Below are 14,854 nucleotides of genomic sequence, written 5' to 3' on the forward strand. Positions count from 1 at the left end.
CATAACCACACAATTCATAACATGTTTGTGATAATATCCATAAGCTAAAAACTTACAAAAACAAACCACACAAAGCTAAGAAATAAAAATTTGTCTTGCTATCAAATGTCACACAACCATAATTAAGCATTGCGACCACGACCTCTTTTGTTGGTGGTACCACCACCACGAGTGCGAGTACCACCACTACGACCACCGCCCCTACGACCATCGCGACCACCTCTTTGGCTAGTACCCACATCATGCAAATCCTCTTCGTTGCTAGATGACAGCTGATTATGGCTAGTACTCGCACCTTCAGTGGACTTTCTGCTCCTCTTTAAGCCTCTTTCTTCCGTGAGAAACCCCTCGTACAATTCCTTCCGGGTTGGATCATGCATGTACCTTATTTTCTCTTGTAAGGTCCTTTGTTGAGGAGGTTCAATCACACCTCCAGCACGAATGCATGAAGTCAATCTATTAGCTAACTTTTGTCCTCGCTCTTTCTATTCACACATAAAAAAGAGTCTTAAGAGATTATTCCATAGTACATAATATAAATTAGAACTAAATTCCAAGTCATGAGGATAACAAATTTACGTACCGATATGAAATATAGTTTCTTCCAAGTCATACTATATAGTCCCTTTGTCTCTTTGCTCGCCTCGGCAGCCAACCTTTTTTCTATTGCCTTTTGAATAAGTGGCTGGGCCTCCGGATCATTATTAATCACATGTAAATGACTAAAATGATAATACCAATCTGTGTAATCATGAACGGCTTCCTTCGTGTTGTTACAAGCCATTTCTTCTCCAAGTGCGAGTTGGTATTCTTCTTTATGGCGGTTGTTCCAAATATCAACCGTCGGAGTTGGGCGGTAGTTGAGTACAATAGTGGGGCCTTTTGTCTCGGATCCCTCCAGACATAATTTGAAGTTTTCCTTAACGACAATTCCTTGCATATGAGCAATTTGACGTAGAGTTCGACGAGGATTGGTCATAACATAACCGGTGGCATGATACAACGGTCCATTGTAGCTTGCGATCGGTGTGAATTGACGAACATCAAATCCATTTTGAATCCTCAAATAGGGGTCAAAGATAACATCTTCAATGGTGAAAGTGTCTATTTCCTCCCTCCTTTGAATGAGCTTCGCCTCTTTGTTCCTCAATTGTCTACTAGTGAACATAAACTTCTTTCCTGTAAGTCCATGATCATTTTCTCCCCATTCAGTAGGAGGTCTCAGGCTCGGAAAGTGGTCATACACCCATGCCTAGAAAAATATAAAACAATTTAACCAAATGAGACATGACTACAGAAGATAAATATAACAAGCAATCATAAAATCATAAAATGTAACCGAACTTACCATTAGAAGCGCAACATTCCCAACAATTTCAGTAGCTCCAACCCTCGAGGCCTTTCTTAGACTTTGAAGTAGATATGCAAGCATGGCGGTGCCCCACGAATACTCTCTGGTCTTGTTCAAATACTTCAACAACTGTAGGTAATGAACTCTCTGGTTTGTGCGGGTTTCAAACTATCAGTTGTACTTCTCATTGTTCCCCAATTCATGAACAATTTGGACGATAATGAAACATGAAAAGGTCAGTCGAACTTTGTTACTTTGTATGCTGAAAATGATCAAGTCACAAAATTCGGATGATAAGTTTTTTTTCCAGGGTTAATCGAAATTTTCTCTAGCTAGATTTTCAACCTAACACGTATGAGCCGAAATTTTCTCTGTGATTGACACTAAATTGATTTTCCAGTTGAACATTTTTATATACAAGCCAACCATTTCCCTGATTTTGAGAATAGTTAGATTGTTAAGTCGAACATTATATATATCAGCCGAACATTTACAATTACAACTGAATTACAACACTATTTAGCCGAACCACATATTGTTCGGAGAATTAATTAAAATGTCTACTTTTTTTTAAGAACCAACTCAAACATAAAAGTTAAAAAGAGAACAATTAAATTTTCTCCTTCTACTTTTATAACTCCCAAACCTAATTTGGTGGGCGGGTAAAAAGAAAACTGACACAAGTACCGCTTTACCTCTGCTTGTAATTTGTGAACCACAGTCAAAGATACAAAGAGTAGAATGTGAGGATGATGATGGAGAAGAAGGAGGAGAAGGAGATGGTGATGGTGATAGGTAAAAATATAAAGACAAAAAAGAAGAAAAAGAAAAACCATGACAAAAAAAAGTGAAAGAGAATAAGAAGCTTGCTACACCTAGGGTGTCATGGAAGTGCATTCCAGCTAACGATAACATAATACCTCATCGAGAGGATGGTTTACGTTACCTCATGGTCTTCTAAAAAACATAGGAAAGGTGCTATAAAGAGTCATGGACAAAGAGAATCTACGAGGCTTTGGATCAGAAGGATGTGACCCGAGTCTTCAATACCAGAGGGCTACAGGTTGGGATATTTTCAAAAAGGTTGATGAGGTGGTGTCTTTAGTACAAGGATTTGGTTCATGTCTTGTGATTTTCCATGCACATAATTACTTTGATGAAGTGACAGCCTCAACTTTTTATATGAGATTCTATACAGACGCTTACACATTTCATCTTCCTTTTAGCAAGATGACAATCACTTCCAATAATGAAAAGTATATTACCTGCGTTTAAGGGACAAGGAAAAGCATGAATGCTAAGTTTTATGATATGACTTGGGGAAAGTTGCATAAATTTTCTAAAGAGACTCTTGGTTGGATTGAATCCAAGACCAAATTGGAGTTATGATATCTTTCTAAGAGGTGGATAGTGTGGATGTTTATGTAAAATTTAAAAAAAACAAAGAAGTTCAAGAAGTTTATGGTTAAAAATTTTAAAAGTTATTTTGAGAAGACAAATGAGAAAGTTGCAAAGCGGGAATTGGTGATGGACGAGAAAGAATCCAGACACAATGCAACAACGTATTTATTAAACTCGCATGAGTCACTTTAAAATTTTCTAAAACGCAATGGATCGTTTTTTACATGAATCACATACTTAACGTTTGAATCGTTTATTCGATTCACGATTTCTTGTTTTCCTTCTCAAACTAGAAAAAAAAAAGGTTAAACTCATCTGATTCTCAAATTAAAATATTTCAGATCTATTATATTACATCAAATTCCTAAAACCCATATGGTGACCCTTACAAACTTATATCGGATTTTCATAATTAATAAGTTCTTTGATGCGAAAATGTAACTCAATCTCACATGTTGATATGTTCTCGTATTTTTACATTCTCCTTAAAAATTATTCAAGTAATCAACCCTCTTTTAGTTCCTGCTACTTCTGTGAGCTAAGAGTGAGATTTTTTTTTTATTAGTTGCTACTTCCATGAGACTGTGAAAGAGTGGGATTTCAAGAGATAATTTCTTGTGATATTGGTTTTCGGAGTCAACAAAAGAGTAACACGTTATCTAACACGTAACACCTAAGCAGACAAATTAGATACGTAGGTGGAAGAATTCTTTTTAATAAGCCAAAACATTCAAGAGGGTTAAACTTGAACTATTAAATTCTTTTATTTTTTTAACAATTACATCAATGTATTTGCGAGTGATATAAAATCTCAAAAATCTATGTGTAAAACATATTCGACTATGAATCAATGATTCACGATTCAAACTGCGATTTGGTTCTCAAAATTTAAAAGCTAGTCACTTCATGCCGTTTTTATGGGTTACATATCAAAAATATATGTATAAACCAAAGTAGAAATTGTCCAATACAGGATGGGTCAATTTCATATTTCTCCCTTATACGTGCCATCTGATATTTCCTAACTAAGGAACTCTCTACCGAGTGGGGTAAAAAAAGAAATATTAATGTCGTCTTCAGTACTTTTGGTGTCCCCACAACAAAATAGTAACGCTAGGTGATCTATTATTCCCTCCCTAATTGTATTATGGTAACTGAAACAATGTTTGTGATAATTATATTGTTAATGGGAATTAAAGTTAACATTTTCATGTGTTTCTTAAACATCATTATTCCTTTCATGGAGTCGTTTAAATGTAATATCGTCATCCATGAATGAGTTGGTAAACATGTGCATTGCGCGCTTGCCTCTAGAGATACACGCCTATTAGTGAATGCGTGCTTTGAGAAGTTTGCGCGCCCAGAAGAGGCCTGCGCAAGAACAGATGCCACAGAGTAAAAGTTTCTTTCGTAGTATAAGAGCTGGTCACATATTGTTCACTATGCACGGGAAGAAGGAAACCAACAAAGACATCAGTTGAATGAGATCACTGATAGACAACCCAAATGTCAGCCTAATGAGAATGGATGGAGGAACCTTCAGAGTACACAAGCTCGGTTTTACAATATCGGATTTCACGAAAGGATTTATATCATAATACATAAAAAATTGAGTTCTCAAACCAGCACATTCATAAGTATTGATCTTGCTCACCAACCCATCAGGATAAAAGAACCATATGATTTCCAAAAAAGTTCGGTCGTGCTAATAATATGTGTCCAATAAGACTATAATCTCCCATCAATGGGGATTATAAGCGCAATATTTCCTAATCAGGTTCAAAACATGTATGCATCAATCTTCATAAAAACGCGGGCAAACATGAAGTCGTTGCATGATTCACCATGCATATAGAGAGAAATATCAAATGTTTAGTGACATATTTATGCATGGTACAATAAGTTGTGGGAGGATATTAAGTCTAACCGAGCTGAACAAAAACATTAAATGTTTAGTTGGCAAGATTAGGGCTCTTATGGAGTCAGTGGATCAGCAAAACAAAGACGAACAAGGTGATACTGTCGTCTTTGTTGAAACATTGGTGAATGTATAACCTGTCATATTTAATCCTAGCACTTCAATAATTGTAACTGGGATGAATTTTCGAAACAGTCTAACATTGACGATAGATACATGGGAGAATGTAGCCCTGATTAAAATAAGTAAGATCTGGAAAAATGGAAAGTTCGCAATGAAGTAACTATTGTGCAACTTCCAAAATTAGCTTATTGATTCTGCAGACGCTGGTACTAAAGATCTATCTGCATAGGGTGAAATAAAGTACTTGGCACAGATACTAAGGCAATGATCACCAACACGAGAAGGACCTGTCTCAGTAGAGTTCAGTGGCCATTTATGCAAAGAGTAAAGAAGATCCAAGCGTGTGAAGAAACGAACAAGCAACACAAATTTTTTTTGTTTTATGATAGTGGTGTAAATCGATTCATCATATCAAGTGTCCTTAAAAATAAATAATAGTATTTGGTTATTGTTTAGATAGTCGTCCACTGTGGTGTCCCGATGAAAGATAGATCCCTTGGACCAAGGCCCATAAGGCCGGTTCGTGTATTCCCAAACCTCAATTTCTTAAATATAAAATAGTTAGTTGTATACTCTACCGTGACTATGGTATTTTTGTTGTTTGTATGTCCTAAATATGGTGTAATACATGTTGTCATGAAAAATAAAGATTGTACACGAGCTTATATGCGAAATTTTCTTGTTGGGTAATTAATTATGAAGATCCTAGACAACATCAAAATACAAACAAATTTTAGGATACAATTGTCATTTCCGTATTTTTCCGGGACGGAAAAGACCAAAGTCCCTTACTTTGGAATTTTGATAGATCCAACACGTTTTTTCAAAAGAAAATTGAGAAATATATACCTGTTTGAAACCCTGTTTTCAAATATATGCCAGGTTTTTAAAACTTTTCAAATATAGGCCTGTTTCCACTTTTCCATCCACTTTTGTTAACCTTGGTCAATATCTCATGAGTTTGATCAATTTATCATTGACCGATAAGACTTCTCATTGACCGATAAGAACTTTAGACACGTTGTTTACTTAATTACCCTTCAGTCATGCAAAGAAAGGGAAGAAATGTCATGTACGGATCATACGTGGGCTTTGGACACGTGTATGGCCGTTACTTTTCAATCTCATAGTTGAGATCTCTATAATATCAATAGCTTAAATGAAAAATATTTAATCTTTATTACATGGACATGCAAGATATATTTTAAGATTTTTTCTAAAGGTTGCTTGCACATTTCATACTTTCAATATTTAATCTTTAACTTTGTGCTGCTGCTGATACTTGAACTGATGAACCATTCACACCTCAACCCATATTTACTCTGTTGGAAGATAGATAAGAGAAGAAGATATCCTGCGTGTAGGAGGATAAATCTCATTTTTATGGTGGATAAGGGATAAGAGAAAGAACGATTCATTGAGTGGTGGGGACCATTTTTTGAGTTTCCACATGGCAAGTAGTGATGAAGTGTCAAAATTCACCACGTGTACAGGTTGCACAGTGTCTGATCCGAGTTGCAGTGAGAACTCAGTGATGCAAAGGAATTTTAAGTCTTTTTCCTAGACTCAACGGAAATAACTTTCCGTTAACCGCTTTTCGTTTGGCATATATTTGAAAACTTTTAAAAAACATGCATATATTTGAAAACGAAAAAAAAAAACAGGCATATATTTCTAAATTTCCCTTTTTCAAATCCAATTTCTTTGTCCTATACTCAAGTATTTCCACCAAAACAAAATCAAATGTGAATCGGCGGTCCACGATTCAACATGCGATTTGATTCTCAAAATGGTAGTATTAACAAAGCCTTACATACCAAGAGGTATGGTAAAGAAAAGAAAGCCTTCAAGAGATCAGTAGTAAAAAAGAAATTTTGTAGTAATGAGATTGCTTTTCATCCCGATTCTGCTAAATATTCTGAGAGTAATAGTATATTGGAAAGAATATAAAAAAAAACAAACTTTTTGTTAATACTACCATCCAAATAAGGAGAATGTCTGTTTTGGAAAGACTATTGGGTCAATGATCAATTATTAGGCAATTTGTTCCCTTCTCTTTACAAGATGTCCAGTAACAAGATTCAACTATTAGTGATATGCTTTTCTTTTCATATGGTCATGCTACATATGGAATTTTAATTTTTTGTAAAGCTTTGAAGAATAATAAAGTAAAGTAAGTTTTTCAAATTCTATCAATGATTCAAGAACCTAATCTTCTTATTGTTGGTATGAACTGCAAAATATGGAGACTTGCAAACATTTTGTCGGTGACTAGTTGTTACTCTCAACTGAATGAAGGAGGTTTATTGATTTTTCTGTATAAGATGTTTGTGTAATCCCAAAGTACCATAGAAGATTATTTTCTTCGCTTGGATTCTGCGTTTTAATACATGTCCAACTTATGACAGATAGAGAACCACAACAGTGATTAATATATAAAAAAAAGGAATTTTACTCTGCACGTTGTCCTTGATTATGAAATGATTAAAACTCTTCCGAATTTCTTCCTAAATTTCCATGAGATACATTTATGTTCCCGGACACTGCCAAAATACTTCTATGGGAACTTAGAAAAAGAAAGTGAAGAGGAAAAAAATCGTTGATATATGACTTAATCTTATTTATGATTTGATGGATTATATGACAGGAAAGAATCATAAAAAAAATTATTGGTAAGTATAAAACTTTTGAAAGATTAGTGGGTGATGTTAAAGGTACGCTTTTCGATTGGTTTTTAGCTTCAAAAAGTAACATTTGTGAATGTATGTCCATGAATTTAGCCACAGGAACTGGCATGCTATCATTATGTAACAATAAGTTTCGGCTAGTCTTTTGTACGCCTTTTGCTGCCAGTGATTTCACTGCTTTGTGAAGCTAATTATGTTTTTAACAAACTTTAACCGTGTTTTGCGTCAAAAAAATTCAAAGCAACGATGTACATGATTACACAATGTATGTTTAAGGTTTTACTTTAATTTCCATGTATCATAATGTAGATTATGGGGATAGTTTATCGCAATCGGAATATGATCATTATTAACATAAAAAGAACCAAAGAAGCAAGAAGCAGGGAAGAACAACAAGAGTAAAAACAAAGAGATCGGTGTAACAACAGAAATTCAGAATATACTTCCATATATACTTTTATTTTATTTTTCCTACTCTTGATCTACGTTAACTTCCCTATCAAAAATGAAAGAACTAATAATCTGAGGTATATATTAACATTGTTACATTGGAATCGAAGTATATACGAAGTTTCCTAATAAATTATAATGAAAACTAAGACAAGTTACGGAGAATTTTTTAAGAGATTTTACACTTTTATGGTGTCTCGGACGGAATACCTTGAAAGTTCTCCATGACCATCTTTTCCAATTACCACATCAGCTGTAAAATTACCAAATGTAGTACAACTAGCCGTCAAACTATGTCCTCTAGAAAGGGGTTCCTTAATATATTCCGGTAATCTCAACGTAAACCTATCATCCCCACTTTTGATAGAATGTCCCGTAGAATGAGACCTTGAGAATTTGTCTGTCGGCCCAACATGTTCTTTATCTCTTCCTCCCGCATCTCCATAACTCACACATTCATTTTGTTTTCTTCTTTTTCTCCGTCGTTCGTCTTCCTCATCTCCGTCACCTGCACCGGGAATTTGCTCATCATTAACAAAAACTACGTGATGACGATTACTATTTCCTTCTGTATGCTCGGTTTCTTGCTCGTTCTCATGAGACATTATTGTTGTAGTTGTTGTGCCTGTTGTTGTATCGTTCACTTCCAAAATGATTTCCGGTGATTTTTCAGATGGGTCTAAATTGAGCCGACAGACAGGGCAAGTTGTATGAGATTCAAGCCATAGATCAATACACTCGGGATGAAAAGAATGATTGCACATTGTAATTAACCTAATAACATCATCATCGTTGAATTCTGATAAACAAACAACACACTCTAATCTACTACTTCTTTCTCGTCGATGACTTTTTACAGAAGAATAAACAAAAGTTGGAAATGATGAAACAATTGACGGGTCAAGACCTTGAAATTTATTAATAACAACGTTATTATTATTTTGTGTATTACTTCTACGTAGAAAGACGCTAACAACACAACGAACAAAGTATATCGAGAAAAATCCAAGTAAGAAAAAACTAAGAAGAAATAAGGTAATAATTACAGGTAAAGAATGATTGTTGATTTGTAAAGATGGCTCAGCTTCCGGCGTCCTTTGTTGGCCGTTATCAGGTGTAGAATATGTATATGTCATTGCGGGGGAAAAGAAATTTCAGTTGTAAAAAGAAAACTACAAATTTCGCCTATGATTATAGTTTTATAATGTCCATATTTAGGCTTTCTATTTGTCATGGAGGAGAAAAGGAGAGAGAAAAGTTGATGTTTTTTTTGGGTCTATTCATATTCTTACATGAATCTGCATGCTAAGTTGATTTTATGGGTCAATTTTTTTCCTCTCACACATTTTCCTCCATGAAAAATGGGAAGCCAAAACATGGACATTACAAAACTATAATCACGGGAAAAAATTGTTTTTCTTTTATAAGTGAAGTTTAGTTTCCCGGCAGAGACATGTCTAATGGAGAAGAAGTGTCGAAATACATGTTAAACTACTTTATAATGTCTAAACAAAAACTTATTTACGTGAAAACCTGAATCCTAAACATATATTATAGTAAAACTTTTACTTAAGAATATTATTGGGACCATATAAAATCTTTATTCTTATAATGACTATATAGAGGTTATTTTTACAACGATTAAACCATATTAGAACAAAAATATTTTATCCATATATAGAGTTTATTTTTTTATAGAATATTCTCATACATAGGTTTTATTGTATTATTAGTTTTGTATGGGGTACATGGCAAACCTAAACCAATAATTGGAAAGAAAATCCATCCCATTTTCACCAAGATTGCGGTAGGACATCAATTTACGCGGGCCGCGAGGGTATGCTAATCAAGTAAATCTTGTGGCTATGGTAGCTTTGTTATATATGGATTTGGTACAAGCAACAAACTATATCCTATACTAGCACATTATTTTATTATGAGAATCAACATATCTGACTATAAATAAATCAGTATAGTTGATCTTAGTTAACCAATGTCAATAGGTTCGTTGATAGACCCCAATACTAAAAAAATGTAGGAAAGAACGAACAAAGTAGGTTATCCCACTATGTTTCCGAACTCTCAAGTTTGCGTTGCTTGAGATCACAAGGGGATTTTATCAATCTATGATTGTATGTATGGTATGACCGAATCGGCACTCAGCCATACCGCACCAATGGATTTTTTTAGGTTTTCGGCTTTTGACATATAAAAATGATTAACTTTTAATCGAAATTTCGAGACTTTTTTCATAAGTTAATTTTAATGTTGGCTGTGAAAACCATTTCCTCTTGGCACATGCAACTTTCACACGAAGGTTAATAATACCATATCCCAAAGAGTGTCTCTAGTAGTACGTGAGAAAAACCTTATTTAAAAGTAATTATTAGAATTTCATTTGTGAGGGTATTCATTCGTGGCTTAAATAAGATCCCATTTCCTGAAATTCATCTCTAAAACTCATGCTTCCAATTCTAAAAATAAATAAATAATAGTTAAAGTTTCACTTTTATAATTTATATTTGGACAAACATATAATTACTTCTAGTCTGATTTTTCCTTAAACTACGAATTTACTATTATAAGTTTCATATAAGCTTGCAGTTGGAATTTTAGTTGTTCATGTCATCAATCTTGTATTTATATTTTCTTATATATATTTTTGAAAACGGAGTACCTCTTCAATAATGAAAAATTAAGGTTGCGATGAATTCCTTTTTTCTTTTGATCGGTAAAGAATTCGTTGCTGGCGAATATCGAACCCTGATCACTGGTATCATCACTGAGTAATTTTACCACCATATATTACAATGAGTTCAAGATCGAAAATAAAGAATATAAGGAAATATATTGTACAAGTTCAATATCGAGAAATCCAACAAGAAAAAAAAAAAGGAGTACTGGAGTGGACTAAATGCAGGTTGAGCTTGTTTGAGGTGTTATTTTTTATTTATTTTTTTTGCCTTTTTTTTTCCCTTATGCTTGTAATTTATTTCGTTCACTTTTAGAAAATTGATGAATTAGCAAAAAAAAAAAAAAAAAAAAAATTAAAAGAAAAGAAATAGAACCGAATAGATCGGGACTATAGTGGATTTTTTTTTGGAATTATATTCCAACCATTTTGTTTGTTTTTATTCTTCAGAAAGATGTGCTCTCAAAATTGAATGAAATGGTTTGCTCAAAATTTTTAAAACCAATGATGAAGATTCTGTTGCCATAAACATCCTTGTGAAGATTCTGAAAGTTCTATTGCCGGATAACTTAAAGATCGACACTCCGACAAAGATTTTTTCACCAGAGACAATAGTAAGGAAGTATTCGTCATCATAGAGTGCCGCTGGTAATCTAGAAAATCCAACTAAGTAGCTAAAAACGACCATGAAAGTCGAGATAAATCTTTATAACAAAGGAGACAAAACCACCGAAAGGTGCACAAAAGTTACCAACGGTAAGAAAAAAATATAAGAAAACCTAAGTAAAACAGAAAACTAACTGAAACAAGTAAGGAAATAAAAATTTGCTCAGCTTTGGACCAAAGATGGCCAAATTTGGGAAGAAAAGTTGCCAATATGAGAAGTTTTCTTCGAAGGACTGAGAGAGGAGGTAATGAAAAAATAACAAGACTTCACTATAGGAGATAAATATCACTAATTTGGTATATGTAAAAAAAAATCGGAGATGCAGTGGCTTAATTCGGCCCAAAGATCAGTTTTCTTGAATCATATTATATAACAAGATGACAAAATCGGGTCATTAAATAACAACCAACAAAACCCTTTAATTTTGTTAGAATGCCTCGATTAATTAGTATTAAAATTTTGATTAATCAAACAAAGTAATGTTAGTGATTAAGTTATATTTCTTAGACTAATAATTTAATTTATAATTAGTTTTTTTCTCAATCAAAATAACTTACGATTGGGAAATTTGGTTCATGTAGGTTTCCACCTATCTATTGGTGCCACGTGTGCAGCAGAGTCAAGTGACTTTGACTAGTGCACTTAGAGCAAGTCTTATGGTGGAATCCAACTTATTCCAAGTGTGAAAATTCATGGAAGGTCAAGTCTAATGGCTTCCAAGTTGGGGTCTTCCACAGAAAATCCAAGCAGGGTTCCATGATTTGGTGGAATGGTCCGTGGAATCCATGGAAACGCTAATAAGAATAGCGTAAAACGCTATTAAGAATAGCGCGCTAAAATACAAAAAACGATATTAAAAATAGAGCTTAGCTCTATTAAAAATAACGTTTTTTTTTATTCGTAGATTTAAAATGAGTTGTTGAGAATCTAACGGCTGAGAAAAAAACTCTATTCTTAATGGAGCTAAGCTCTATTCTTAATAGCTTTTTTTAGCGCTATTAAAAATAGCGTTTCTACTAATCCACCATTGCACTTGCGTTTCCATCCACAGTTCCAAGTGTTAAGGTGGCGTGGAAGATGGATGGATTCCACTATAAAACTTGCTTTTATGCGGCAAGTCCTTTTCCATCTTCATATTTTTCATGTCTGTGAACACTGTTACACTGTACGGTCGAAGAATACCACTCGAATAGTCTAAGCCTGCTTTGCTTAATTGATTAAGTTCAGATCTTAAACTAATTTAATTTCTATTAGAATTGGTGAGACAGAGAGAGGGAGAGAGAGATGGACCTTGTAAATGATACTTCTTCCTATGATTAGAGTTAAGTCATTCTCCAAGTCGTTCTCGAATCCCCAACTCTCTCTCACTCCATGTTGCTTTGTTTTAGATGGGATTTGGTTTGCTTAATTTTGATTACCTAAACTTTCCCAAAAGAAGAGCCATGAGTCCATGACAACCAGCATAACAAGTACTGCATTTCTGATATATATCTATATATACAAATAAAATTCATGCATGCTTAAATACTAATCATATGACAGGTGACGGTGTTTTCTTCCTTGATTCCAAAAACTTGGGCATACTCTTACTGGTTTAAGAGGCATTTGGAATCCAATTCTCTAATCTTTATGTTTTAACTGTACTAACAGGTTTTTGATTTTTGTCTCCACCCCTTTGGTCTTCTTTCCTTTCCTCATTGATATTTGTACAATCTTTTTTTTTTTTTTTTTTGATGCAAACATATTTGTACAATGTTTTTGTGTTGTATATCCAGTATACATCATAATGGCTAAATTGGGGCCTATGTCCATTAATTTGGGCCTTCACTATAAGACAAAAATAATCATTAAAAAATAAAATAGAACAGTCCTTATCCAATTATTTCCATAATGGCTAGTTTATTCCTAATTAATTAGTATTAATTGGGATGATTAATTAATGTTTAGTGAAATTAAATTAGAAATCAACTAATTTTGATTCATCGTCAAAACATAAAATTTTCTTCTCTTTTCTCTTTGAAAAAAATCAAACCAGAATCGGTATATGTTCATGCTCTCATAAACCAATTTTGGATTGATTTTTTCAATTCACAAAAAAAATTCAGAATCGGTTTTTACACATGTACACGAAAAACCGATTTTTGAAAAAAAAATCAAAAATAATTTTAATCATACTCGATCTGAAAATGAGTATGATTTCATACTCGATTTCAGTTCGCGTATAAATTTCATACTCATTTTGAGATCGAGTATGAATTCATACTCGTTTTGAATTTGTGTAAAATCATACTAATACTCATTTTTAATTCGGGTACAACCAGAATCGGTTTACACGATGCACACATAAAAACCGATTATTGACATTGCATAACAGGAATCGGTTTATAAAAGTGCTCATGTAATCCGATTCTAACAAAAAAAAGATACAGAAAAATTGAGAATTTTTTCTTACAACAATCGGTTTACTCGACACATATATAAAATCCGATTCTAGCATTATACATCAACAATCGGTTTTTATAAGTGCCAATGTAATTCGATTCTGGTTCAAATTTCTCGAACCAGAAAACATATCAAGGACAATCGGTCTTTGTGGGCATGAACATAAACCGTTTCTATTTGCAATCGGATCACATATACATTAACGTTAACCGATTCTGATAAACCAGGAAAAATTTGATTTCAAAATTTTCAATTTTTGAGCGATTTTTATGTTACTAAAACCTAGTTTATAGGATTGGGTTGAGAAGAAAAGAAGAAGAATCAGTTGAAGTGGAGATGGAAATGAATTTGATTTTGATTTTATTTTTTAATTTTATGATTTTAGTTTTATGATTTTGATTTTGATTTTAGTTTTTAATTTTATGATTTTAGTTTTATGATTTTGATTTTAGTTTTTAATTTTATGATTAGGATTTGATGGGGACAAATTAGTAGTATTAATATTTGATAGAGGGTAAATTAGTAGTTTCAAATTTTTTTGTCCTGTAATCATAGGCCCATGGCGGTAAGCTCCAATTTAGCAAGGATTAATTTTAAATACTTAAGTGTATAAATTACATAGATGATAACATGTGATTATATACTACCCCATTTCAAAAAGATGGACTGATTTCATGTATAAATTACACATAAAATCAGCCTATTATTCGATGACACTTCTTCACTGTACAGACGCCAACTATCGTCTTTAACACTAGTCTAGAACGTAAATCTAAATACCCAAGTTTATAAATCCATTCAAACTTAAAATTGAAGAAAAATGTTTAAATATTTACCTCGATAAACTAACTTAATAAACACCCATGACAGCCAAAACTTAAGGCTGTTATTCGTTAAGACAGCCAATTAGAGAGGTTAATACTTAGAAAAACAAAACCAAAGTTCTTCTTGTTAGTGACTGTCTGCAAGTGGTAAATTTTGTGAATGGAGTCGGTCACTCGGTCGGATGGAAATGCAGTGATATTCTTCAAGACTGTTGCTGCCTTCTCTCTAGTAATTCTGTTTTTAAACTTGTATATATTAAACGTGTTATGAATAAATTTGCAGACCGGATTGCATGACG

The sequence above is a fragment of the Papaver somniferum genome, chromosome 4 (assembly GCF_003573695.1).
Source record: "Papaver somniferum cultivar HN1 chromosome 4, ASM357369v1, whole genome shotgun sequence".
In the NCBI taxonomy this organism is placed as follows: domain Eukaryota; kingdom Viridiplantae; phylum Streptophyta; class Magnoliopsida; order Ranunculales; family Papaveraceae; genus Papaver; species Papaver somniferum.